The sequence below is a fragment of the Haliotis rubra genome, unplaced genomic scaffold, assembly GCF_003918875.1.
Source record: "Haliotis rubra isolate DU_JTF1 unplaced genomic scaffold, ASM391887v1 Scf251, whole genome shotgun sequence".
Taxonomy (NCBI): Eukaryota; Metazoa; Mollusca; class Gastropoda; order Lepetellida; family Haliotidae; genus Haliotis; species Haliotis rubra.
In genome coordinates, this window is record NW_025766570.1 from 23,839 (window position 1) to 37,258 (window position 13,420).

The 13,420-nt window shown below is 35.3% G+C and overlaps 1 long non-coding RNA gene across 2 annotated transcripts; it reads left to right on the forward strand.

Annotated features, from left to right (window-relative positions):
• The first annotated feature begins 1,427 nt into the window (after window positions 1-1,427).
• On the forward strand, window positions 1,428-5,069 carry LOC124279512. 2 transcript variants are annotated; one of them, XR_006899395.1, is made up of 4 exons: window positions 1,428-1,637; window positions 1,872-1,925; window positions 3,862-3,936; window positions 4,845-5,069. It is a non-coding gene; the product is annotated as an uncharacterized LOC124279512 (long non-coding RNA). The 2 variants fall into 2 exon arrangements; XR_006899394.1 differs by having other exon boundaries at window positions 1,428-1,925.
• Window positions 5,070-13,420: the final 8,351 nt, after the last annotated feature.

The window sequence follows — 13,420 nt, forward strand, 5'->3', positions numbered from 1 at the left end:
TTATTTTGACGTAAAATTCACTAATTAAATCCTAAAGTGCTTTTTCCCACCACCTTTTCCGTCGGATTCTACAAGCAATTAAGCATGAGTCAGGATAAGGAAAAATATGTAATTTTCTGAATAAAATTGATATTTTATACTTATCCTGACTCATGAGGTAAGCCCTCCCAACCTCCCCACAAGACACTTTGGATTTCCCTGCAAATTCAAGTGTCGGGCTCATATTCAGTAGAGAGTGAAGCAACCTGTTCACTGGGCGAAGAAGGAGAGAGTGAAGCATGTGGGGGAACAGTGGCGCCAGTTCCCGCCAAAACGGAAGGAGGGACAACTCTTGGTGAGTAGTGATTAGTGATTTTACGTACGCTTTATTGAAGGGAGCTTCAATAAGGAGATACAAGTGTTCCACTATGTTCGCAAAAGGAAGAAGACAAGCAATTAAGCATGAGTCAGGATAAGTATAAAATATCAATTTTATTCAGAAAATTGCATTTCCCTTCTAAAAATGAAACGAATATGTGAAAGAAGTTTTTAGCGATAGAATTTGGTCTTTCTTTGCTGTGTACCGAGAATTGAAGCCAGTGAGCTACAACATGCCGACTTGAAACTTTAATACAAATCTACTGTACTAATACTGACACTATTAACAATTATTTGACTCAAAATGAAGTCACAGAATAGGTAACTTATCTTCTACATGTACACTTCTACACTCAACGAATGTAATCAGCTGTTGAAAATAAACCGGGCTCAATCTTAAAAACTAGGCTGTCGCCATATTGGCTACACTAGTCACGTGACGAGCCGAGGCATACGCTAAGGGGCTTTTCGAGGACTACTCCCAGTTATATAGTCTCCCTGATTGTAGTAAGTTTGTAATCAAAATAACTTCGTACGTATGTGTCAAAACACATTTAATTCAACCAAAAACTGGCTTAATTTTGAATTTGTGTTTGATTATCTAGTACGACATTGATATGATTTCGAATGTCTATAGGGATTAAAGGGAAAATGTAGACTTGTACGGCTGCATGAAGATCTAGTAGAAAATCATGGATGAATAATGATTATCGGCGTAACTCTTTCAATCATCATCTATTAATTTTTAAAGGTTATGGATTTACACCATTATCAAGAAACTGGCAAATGTTACAATATTGAAGTTGTTGACAAATGTAGAAATTGAGGCTTGATTTTGAAAAATCATATCCCCAAATAATCACCTGCATGTTATTGTAAATATTATTTAGTTTAATTTTTTAAAGAAAATAATATGAATAGTCTGATCTCTTTTGCAATCAATTATCATGTAAACATTATAATAATAAGTATTATCATTAATATAAAGAATAGTTAATCTGTTTTTTTGTTAGATGTGTACAATTTCAATTGTTTTAAATTGTACATGATTTATAAAGGTTTGATTTTGACAGGTTGATTTTTTTGTGCAGGTTGTTTGTGGAGACCATTTTGAACCAGACTGTTTCGAGTATGATCTCCAAGCAAGAGTTTTAGGGGTAGAGCCACATCTGAAACTGAAAGGAGATGCAGTCCCTACTCTCTTTGTTCATAGAAAGAGACAGGGAGAAGTGAAGAGAGATGAGAGAAGGGATCGCCTGATAGAAAGGAAAAGAAAGCAGGTAACTCAAATAGGCTTAAACACACAGACATTTTTCACTTTAAATTTAATTATTTATAATGATCTACCCCTAAGTTTTTTAAATATAGGTACATATGTGAGTTGACATAAGTATGACTAATATGTTGACCAGAATGTAAGTTTCAAAATATAGCAAGGGTGATTATATCAAGTTCAGTGGAATATATCACAACTTGCTGGGGTTGCATACTTACTTAATTATTTTCTTTTTGAGGTTATCAACAGTGTCATCAGCTCTCCAGCCACCACAAAAAGCAGGAAGTCAAAGGTACTTAAGTTTTTAATGGTTCATTAGTATCATGGAAACCATGCCTTCTTGTTTGCCTTGATAGCATCGTTTATATGGTAACCCCCCCCATTACCCCTACAGCTTATAACACCAAAGTTTACAGTCTGTTGCACTGTTAATCCACTGCCTGTTACCTATTCCACACAATGGACTAATCCACTTAAGAGACATAACAACACACAACTAAAAGGTCGAGAGAATGATTTTAATGAAAAGTGATCATCATTTGTCATCATCAAGATTTTAATAAGAATTAACAATAATTCGTCATCATGATTTTTTGATGGACATTAACAATTAATTGTTAACATTCAATGTTAACATAGTCATTTGTGTCAAGTGTTTCAGTCTATGAACATTCAGTGTTTCAATCTATCCCAGCTTAAGCAGATAGCCGACGGCGTCCAAGAACTGAAGAGGTGATTTCTGTCCAAGCTCAAGCTGCTCGTTGAATCTACACAGGCGATTGTCAATCTCCCTGAAGACTCGCTTTCTGCTTCTTGTCGCAGCACCAAAGTCTATTTGTGAAATCTTCACCCTCTCAGCATGTTCAATTCTCCTAATGACTTCTACAAATCTGTATATGTTCGGATGCCTGTGTGGAATTTCACGGTTCAGTCGGTTGTGAAAACCTTCTAGATTGTTGTTTGTCCTCGGCCTAGTTGTCAGGTTGTGGTTCCACAGGGGAAGTAGAAATCTGGATGTGTCGTCGACCCAGGTTGTCACGATGTAATCGTTGAAGTCGACTGCTCTTGGGACGTCTGGAGTGTCGCCCATGCATGTTGACTGAACACACTTCCAGTGTACACAAGACTGTCTCTCGACATTCTTAGTGTGAAGATAACCGTCAAATAGGACTTGGGGGCTACCTCTCCGTGACAATACAAACTCAACATTACGCAGACCATCCATGTTGATGCCATGTTAGTTTGTTGTCAACAGCTATATACTATACCGAACTATCTCAATTTACTTTCTCGTCTCACCTTCTCATTTCCCTCCACTTCTCAATAATACTGTGTATCTTTTATCATGGCACTAAAACAACTTAATTTCAACATTTAACAACCTACACATTATCCAATTTGTAAAATTGTTCTACTCACTAGAGGTTTAACCTTTTATCATGAAACTAAAACAACTTTTAGCTAATCCCAAATTTCCTTGACACAAAACACTAAAGAACAGTTTAATCCCTCCATTGATCTCATCTGTATACTTGATGCACTAATCTCTCTTTGGGTCAGTTCATTATGCCAGACAGGTAAATGCCGTGTGTTGTTTTAACTAATTGCAGGGGTACTGGGCTGTAGGGGCAGTGGCATGTAGGGGTTATGGGATACAACCGTTTATATATTTCTTTTCCACAAACAAACAGAAATTTGTCTCACTGATAAATATAACACACGTTTAGAGAAGTGCCTCTAAATAAGACCGAGAATGAATTCATTAGTGTCTTATGAGAATTTGTTGTATTTTTTTAATCATCGGAAGTCTTCATACAAAAAAACATATGTAACAAAATTGGAGGTTGAGATTGAAACATTTTTATGGATTTTATCCATACACTAATACTGGATTTTATTACAAGAGCATGAATCTTATTTGTTTTGATCACATTGATTTATATGTATTTTATAAATAACTATTGCATTGCTTCATTTACCAAAGTACAATTAACCCATGTAACAGCTAATCTAACATGCAAAACATACAAGTGTGGGAAGACTGCACACTTTCTGTAAATGCAGTTCCAAACCCTTTATTAGGGATAATCAAGGTAATCTATAATTATTTCCACTCTTATAACATTCATAAACACAGCCCAAACTTCTTACATTAAAAGCCAGTAGTGTATTCCTGTATATGAAAAACATTATGCATAGCAAATAGGTTCTTGACACATGTATTTCAGAAGAAATCATCAGATCATGGCCCCAAGAAGAGAGGCTTGAATTCCAACCATGGAAACATTGAAGTTTGCTCCATTGTAAGTATTTGAACTGGTTAAGCATCTTCTGAATTCAAGGGAAAATGTGAATTTTGTCTAAAATGGTTCATTTTCATTTCCAGTTTAATTTCTTGAATATATAGAGAATCTCGCCAAAGAGTCTTTTGATATGAAATAAATGAACACAATTTTATTAAAGGTACCAATATCCGAGGATATTTTTGCTGTAATCAACGAGTGTTGATATATTTAATATCAGAAGACATGATGGTGAGATTGTATTTACCATCCAAAATCATTCTTAATCAGTTATCATTAAAAAACTGAACATATCTGAACACAAAACTGTCATTAGGCTTCCTGAGCATTAAGGTCATAGCTTTGTCAACTGTGTTCTTAGTGATGTCAAAGTATTGTGAGGTCATTAACTGATGATGTAATAGCATTATGGCAATTGTGATATCTATCGTTGTGATATCTACAACAAAGATATCGCAGCGATATCTACTATGGGAGCCAGTTTTATAATAATAATGAGAATATTTATAACACACCTTTTCCAGGCTAGATATCTTGTTCAAAGCGTATAATCCGATCATTGTTACCCCGGATAACCCAAGCTGCCTGTTAGGCACTAGAAGGTTAATAGCCTCACGACTTATTTCACCAGGTACCCATTTTCTGCTAGGTGAATAGAGGCAAGTTTGAACAAACTCACTTGTCTAAGGTGAGACCACATGCATCACATGTACTTCGTATGTACTGAAGTCCTAGAAACTCTCAGGAGTCATGTTGCTGAACCCATCCAAGTTTTGGATGATAACTTCATATAGTCCCAATTACAACACACAAAATATCCTCTATATTTAACATAATATGGTATGTAATGAAAAGTATAATCATTTGGATTTTGAGAAATTCTAACATGCTTTTAACTATTTTTTTAGAGTATTGGCGTGCAGACCGAAGACTGGTGTGTTGGTTGCGGCCACACAAATCACCACCGCTGCAGTGGTCCTGAGGCATCTCCTTTCACCACCTCGCTGGATCATGCCTACTGTTCACTGTCAGAGCAAAAGGAAGAGGTTTGCCGATATATGTCAGGATTATGAATCATGTGACAGTGTTGTTGATGATTTGAATAAATCAACTGTTCTTAGCGACTCATTTTCTTCACATGTTTCAAGTGTTAGAAGTGAATCATCATTGTGCCAACCATCAAGTGATGCCGAATCGCAAAGTGAAAATGATTCTGAAGCAGACCCTATTTCAAATATCCTCTCTAAATATAAATATATTGTGTTTTCAGATGCATTTGTTCCTTGTAAATCCTGCTCATGTCCTGTTGATGAAATCAAACAAATGTTTTTTGGGTAGCATGATCACAGCAAAATATTTTGTACAGGGGGTCATGAGGTTTTGTATTGGAGGTCGTTGTTCCTTGTAAATCCTGCTCATGTCCTGTTGATGAGATCAAACAAATGTTTTTTGGGTAGCATGATCACAGCAAAATATTTTGTACAGGGGGTCATGAGGTTTTGTATTGGAGGTCGCAGCCACTTTTGAATGATCATGTGTCTGCTGGGAATGTGATGCTATCTGCCAGTATATTGTTCACTGGACAGACATACAAACATGTTGCTGATGTTGCTTCATTGATGAATCTCAAATTGTTGGTAAAAGTACCTTTTATGACACTCAGATTGATTATCTACTGCCAATTATTGAAGATTTTTGGAAGGCAGAACAAACATCCGTGCTGTCAACACTACAAGACTCGACAGTTCAAGTGTCAGGTGATGGGAGATGTGATTCACCGGGTTATAGCACTAGATACTGCAACTACACCATGATGGATCACAGCTCACTCAAAATTGGATTTGAAAGGGTGCTCGACAGGTTGATTGGATGCACAGAGTCTGAGTCAGGAATGCATGTTTCAATATCTGATGTGTCCACTGACCGGCATGTATCTGTAACAAAGCTTATGCGTGAAAAGTATGCTCCTATGCACATTAATCACCAATTTGATGCTTATCACATGGAAAATAGTTTGCGCAAGAAGTTGAAAGATAAATGTCATTACAAAAAGTATTCAGCCCTTGCTCCATGGGTACAGTCAATATGTAATCATCTTTTTTGGTGTGCGGCTTCATGTATGGGAGATGCTGGCCTACTTGTTGCCCGATAGGAATCCCTGCACTACCACATTGTCAATATTCATCAGTGGGGTGGGCCAGGATTGGTAACATCATGTTGTCATGATGTTCTTACAGAAGATCAAGTTGCAAGGAAGAAGTGGCTGACTCTGGACTCTCCTGCCCATCGAGTTCTAGAAGAAATTATGATGAACCGGAAATTTCTGGAGGACATCAGAAGACTAAGCAAATTTTTGCACACAGGTTGTTTAGAGGCGTACCACTCCCTTCTCAACAATTATTGTCCCAAGAGACAGGATTTCGATAAAAAACAGATGACAGGAAGAACCCAGCTGGCCGCCCTCGATCATAACAAACATACCATTGTTGAGGACACGGAGGAAATCTCTTCTGATGCTGTAACATTCATCAATCCAGATGGACTTAGAGTTGCTTACAGTAAGCATTGCAGTGACTGGGTAATCAAACCAATTTCAGAACTGAAGAGTTATTCCTACCTCCAGGACATGATAATAGAAGTTCTGAAGCTTCGCAAGAATCAAGAAAAGGGAGAAGTGAAGGCTAAAGCCAAGGCACATAACATTGCGAAGAAACCAAAGCCAAGTAAGGAAATACTCTTGAAGATACACATATCAAGATTGTGTAAATGCTAAACTATGCTGAATATTGTTGGAGTTGATGAGTGATATTATTGTACTCATTATGAATGAATATGGAAAGACATTTGTTGAAAGTTCGTCTGATATTATTATACCCCCGCTACGAAGTAACGGGGGTATATAGCGTTCATTCTGTCCGTCCGTCCGTCCATCCGTCCATCCGTCCCGAAACTTTGTCCGGAGCATATCTCTTAAAGTTTACATGCTAGGTTCACCAAACTTCACACACATAGTAATCATTACCCATTTATGTGCCTTTTGCTATTTTAATTTTTTTTCAGAATTTAGTTTTTTTGCTGTTTCCATGGAAACACGACTTAGGCTGTGACTATGAGGATGTCATCTTGTCCGGAGCAGATCTTCCAAACTATACATGCTAGCTTCATCAAACTTGGTACACATATCAAGCATGATCCCTAGATGTGCCTTTTGGGGGGTAGATCCAGATATGAATTGTATTTTTTGCTGTTTCCATGGAAACACGACTTAGTGCCAAATATGTTTGATTATTTTGTCCAGAGCATATCTCTTAAAGTTTACATGCTAGGTTCACCAAACTTCACACACATGTTAATCATTACCCATTGATGTGCCTTTTGCTATTTTAAAGTTTTTTCAGAATTTAGTTTTTTTGCTGTTTCCATGGAAACACGACTTAGGCTGTGACTATGAGGATGTCATCTTGTCCGGAGCAGATCTTCCAAACTATACTTCCTAGCTTCATCAAACTTGGTACACATATCAAGCATGATCCCTAGATGTGCCTTTTGGGGTTTACATCCAGATATGAATTGTATTTTTTGCTGTTTCCATGGAAACATGACTTAGTGCCAAATGTGTTTGATTATTTTGTCCAGAGCATATCTCTTAAAGTTTACATGCTAGGTTCATGCTAGGTACATGCAAAATGTATTTGATGGTGACCTGACCACGGCATATCATCGCAACTATACATGCTAGGTTCACCAAACTTAATACACAAGTTAATCATGACCCACAGATATGCCATGTGCTAAAAAATAGCAATCTTCATCTACGTCCATTGTGTGCAACATGACACACTCAAGTTCAATTACATGTCAGGTTTCCACGGAAAACACAAAAAAATCTAGTTTCCATAAATTATTACCGTAATCAGTACATGCCAAAACTATTATCTAACATTTATATAAAGTTTAGTAGAGTCAAAGAGAAAGTCTTGTGAGCTGCTGATCCTTGTCACATTATATATATCAATATCAGTCATTTCCATGTCCCAAAGTGGGAAGCGGGGGTATGTGAGCTTTGCTCACTTCTACACTTGTGGTTTTATGCAAAATGGTCCAAAGCACCAGAATCAGCTGTGCAAATGTGCTTCCTTTGGGAATACCAGAAACATATGTTCTTCAGCTAGAGTTCCTGTTTGCCTCTGTTATGTTCGAATGTGGGTTCAAATCCTGGTTCAACTGGATCTTCTTGGCCGGTCAGCACTATACCCATTGTCCATCTGTTTCAGATGGGTTAGAATGAACCTTCAGTAACCCATGCTTGTTGTACTCATTATGAATGGGTATGGAAAGACATCTGTTGGAAGTTCATCTGATATTATTGTACTCATTATGAATGGGTATGGAAAGACATTTGTTGGAAGTTCATCTGATATTATTGTACTCAGTGTGATGGGTATAGAAAGACATTTGTTGGAAGTTCATCTGATATTATTGTACTTATTATGAATGGGTATGGAAAGACATTTGTTTGAAGTTCATCTGATATTATTGTACTCATTATGAATGAATATGGAAAGACATTTGTTGGAAGTTCATCTGATATTATTGTACTCATTATGAATGAGTATGGAAAGGCATTTGTTGGAAATTCATCTGATATTTTTGTATTCATTATGAATGAGTATGGAAAGACATTTTCTGGAAGTTCATCTGATATTATTGTACTCATTATGAATGAGTATAGAAAGACATTTGTTGAGTGTTCATCTGATATTATTGTACTGATTATGAATGGGTATGGAAAGACATTTGTTGGAATTTCATCTGATATTATTGTACTCATTATGAATGAGTATGGAAAGACATTTGTTGGAAGTTCTTCTGATAATATTGTACTCATTATGAATGGGTATGGAAAGACATTTGTTGGAAGTTCATCTGATATTATTGTACTCATTATGACAGACAGACAGATAGTATATTTGCGTAATATCGGCCTAGTGGCCTATAATACAGTTATACAGTTGTATAAATCGATGTACAGTGGTCAAATGGATCCAGCTCTTGTTTGGAATACATTATGCAGAAATAAAGCAGTGAAATATAATACCTGACTGTTTCTTGATTTGAAAATCGATTCTAAAGTTAGTGGACCTTTATACACTTTTCGAAGTTGTACCAAATATTTTTCTCGCCAACATTCGTAATATTTACAATGAAAAAAGACATGATTCTCGTCTTCAACTTCCAATGCATTACATACAGTGCACAAATAGCCTGTTATGGGGATATCTTTTTTATGGGAAATTGAAATTTGCAGTACGCACGTATTAAGGATTTGTTTTTCAATTCAGTGATGTACGGTTCCAAGTGAAGGTCATATTTAAATTGTGAATAGTGGCTGAGAAACGTTGAGCTGCAAATATCATTATGCCAAGTCTGGTAGGCTACATCTTTTATGCGTTGTTCGAAGGTTAGGATGAATAGGTGCACATCGCCAACACCTTGGTTTAACCATACATGTGAAAATCCGTTTGTGAATAAAATAGATCTTACACTTGACACCCAATTAATTTTGCCCATATCGTCAAACGTTTTAAGCATTTTATAACACTGTATGGGATAACGTTGTTGGTTCATGTATAACAGCTTAAACCAAAACTTAATTACTTTGATCTGGCTGAAAACATACATTGGATAACGTCCAAGTTCACCGAGGATAGCCTTGTTAGAAGCAAATTTTCCAATTTTGAGAAATCTTTTAAAATACGCCATTTGAATCCTTTCAATTGAATCTGAATATTTGTGTCCCCAAATTTCAGCTCCGTAGAGTAGTATTGGTGCTATCTTCCTATCAAAAATAATCCGTGCCGTAGAGTATGTAATTTCCTGGTTTTTCTTAAAGATTCTAAACACAGAAAGACAGGCTTTGTTTGCTTGTTGTGCAAGAGTTTCACACGCCTTTGTCCATATTAATCTTGATGAAAACACGATACCAAGATATTTATAGTAAGTTACAACCTCCATAGGCTGATTACCGAAGAACCATTTCTCCGATTCCGACGGAATTCCACCATTTCGAAATACGATGATATTTGACTTTCTTAAATTCAACTCCAGTCCCCAATTTAAACAGAATGTCTCCAAGAACCTTAGTTGTCGTTGAATACCAATAACATTATAAGACATTTGTTTGAAGTTCATCTGATATTATTGTACTCATTATGAATGAGTATGGAAAGACATTTGTTTGAAGTTCATCTGATATTATTGTACTCCGTCTGATGAGTATGGAAAAACATTAGTTGAATGTTCATCTGATATTATTGTACTCAGGTCTGATAAGTATGGAAAGACATTTGTTGAGTGTTCATCTGATATTATTGTACTTATAATGAATGAGTATGGAAAGACATTTGTTGGAATTTCATCTGATATTATTGTACTCATTATGAATGAATATGGAAAGACATTTGTTGGAAGTTCATCTGATATTATTGTACTCATTATGAATGAGTATGGAAAGACATTTGTTGGAAGTTCATCTGATATTATTGTACTCATTATGAATGAATATGGAAAGACATTTGTTGGAAGTTCATCTGATATTATTGTACTCATTATGAATGAGTATGGGAAGACATTTGTTTGAAGTTCATCTGATGTTATTGGACTCATTATGAATGGGTATGGAAAGACATTTGTTTGAAGTTCATCTGATATTATTGTACTCAGTGTGATGAGTATGGAAAGACATTTGTTGGAAGTTCATCTGATATTATTGTACTCAGTGTGATGACTATGGAAAGACATTGGTTGAATGTTCATCTGATATTATTGTACTCAGGTATGATAAGTATGGAAATGCATTTGTTGGAAGTTCATCTGATACTATTGTACTCATTATGAATGAGTATGGAAAGGCATTTGTTGGAAGTTCATCTGATATTATTGTACTCATTATGATTGAGTATGGAAAGGCATTTGTTGGAAGTTCATCTGATATTATTGTACTCATTCTGATTGAGTATGGAAAGACATTTGTTGGAAGTTCATCTGATATCATTGTACTCCGTCTGATGAGTATGGAAAGACATTTGTTGAGTGTTTATCTGATATTATTGTACTCACTGTGATGAATATGGAAAGACAGTTTTTGAAAGTTCATCTGATATTATTGTACTCATTATGAATGAGTATGGAAAGACATTTGTTTGAATGTTCATCTGATATTATTGTACTCAATGTGATGAATATGGAAAGACATTTGTTTGAAGTTCATCTGATATTATTGTATTCATTATGAATGAGTATGGAAAGACATCTGTGGGAAGTTCATCTCATATTATTGTACTCCGTCTGATGAGTATGGAAAGACATTGGTTGAATGTTCATCTGATATTATTGTACTCATTATGAATGAGTATGGAAAGACATTTGTTTGAAGTTCATCTGATGTTATTGTACTCAGTGTGATGAGTATGGAAAGACAATTTATTTGAATGTTCATCTGATATTATTGTACTCAGGCCTGATAAGTATGGAAAGACATTTGTTTAGTGTTCATCTGATATTATTGTACTCATTATGAATGGGTATGGAAAGGCATTTGTTGAAAGTTCATCTGATATTATTATTGTACTCATTACGAATGAGTATGGAAAGACATTTATTGGAAGTTCATCTGATATTATTGTACTCATTATGAATGAATATGGAAAGACATTTGTTTGAAGTTCATCTGATGTTATTGTACTCAGTGTGATGAGTATGGAAAGACAATTTATTTGAATGTTCATCTGATATTATTATACTCGGTCTAATCAGTATGGAAAGACATTGGTTGAATGTTCATCTGATATTATTGTACTCAATGTGATGAATATGGAAAGACACTTGTTCAGTGTTCATCTGATATTATTGTATTCATTATGAATGAGTATGGAAAGGCATTTGTTGGAAGTTCATCTGATACTATTGTACTCATTATGAATGAATATGGAAAGACATTTGTTGGAAGTTCATCTGATGTTATTGTACTCAGTGTGATGAGTATGGAAAGGCATTTGTTGTAAGTTCATCTGATATTATTGTACTCCTTATGAATGAGTATGGAAATGCATTTGTTGGAAGTTCATCTGATATTATTGTACTCAGTGTGATGAGTATGGAAAGGCATTTGTTGGAAGTTCATCTGATATTATTGTACTCATTATGAATGAGTATGGAAAGGCATTTGTTGGAAGTTCATCTGATATTATTGTACTCATTATGAATGAGTATGGAAAGACATTTGTTGGAAGTTCATCTGATATTATTGTACTCATTATGAATGAGTATGGAAAGACATTTGTTGAGTGTTCATCTGATAGTATTGTACTCATTATGAATGAGTATGGAAAGACATTTGTTGAAAGTTCATCTGATATTATTATTGTACTCATTACGAATGAGTATGGACAGACATTTGTTTGAAGTTCATCTGATATTATTGTACTCAGTGTGATGAGTATGGACAGACTTTAGTTGGAAGTTCATCTGATGTTATTGTACTGAGTTCTGATAAGTATGGAAAGACATTTGTTGGAAGTTCATCTGATATTATTGTACTCATTATGAATGAATATGGAAAGACATTTGTTGGAAGTTCATCTGATATTATTGTACTCAGTGTGATGAGTATGGAAAGACATTTGTTGGAAGTTCATCTGATGTTATTGTACTGAGTTCTGATAAGTATGGAAAGACATTTGTTGGAAGTTCATCTGATATTATTGGACTCATTATGAATGGGTATGGAAGGACATTTGTTGGAAGTTCATCTGATATTATTGTACTCATTATATGAGTATGGAAAGACATTTGTTGGAAGTTCATCTGATATTATTATTGTACTCATTACGAATGAGTATGGAAAGACATTTGTTGGAAGTTCATCTGATATTATTGTACTCAGTGTGATGAGTATGGAAAGACATTTGTTGAAAGTTCATCTGATATTATTGTACTCAGTGTGATGAGTATGGGAAGACATTTGTTGGAAGTTCATCTGATATTATTGTACTCATTATGAATGAGTATGGAAAGACATTTGTTTGAAGTTCATCTGATGTTATTGTACTCAGTGTGATGAGTATGGAAAGACAATTTATTTGAATGTTCATCTGATATTATTGTACTCAGGCCTGATAAGTATGGAAAGACATTTGTTTAGTGTTCATCTGATATTATTGTACTCATTATGAATGGGTATGGAAAGGCATTTGTTGGAAGTTCATCTGATACTATTGTACTCATTATGAATGAGTATGGAAAGGCATTTGTTGAAAGTTCATCTGATATTATTGTACTCATTATGAATGAGTATGGAAAGACATTTGTTGAAAGTTCATCTGATATTATTATTGTACTCATTACGAATGAGTATGGAAAGACATTTATTGGAAATTCATCTGAGATTATTGTACTCATTATGAATGAATATGGAAAGACATTT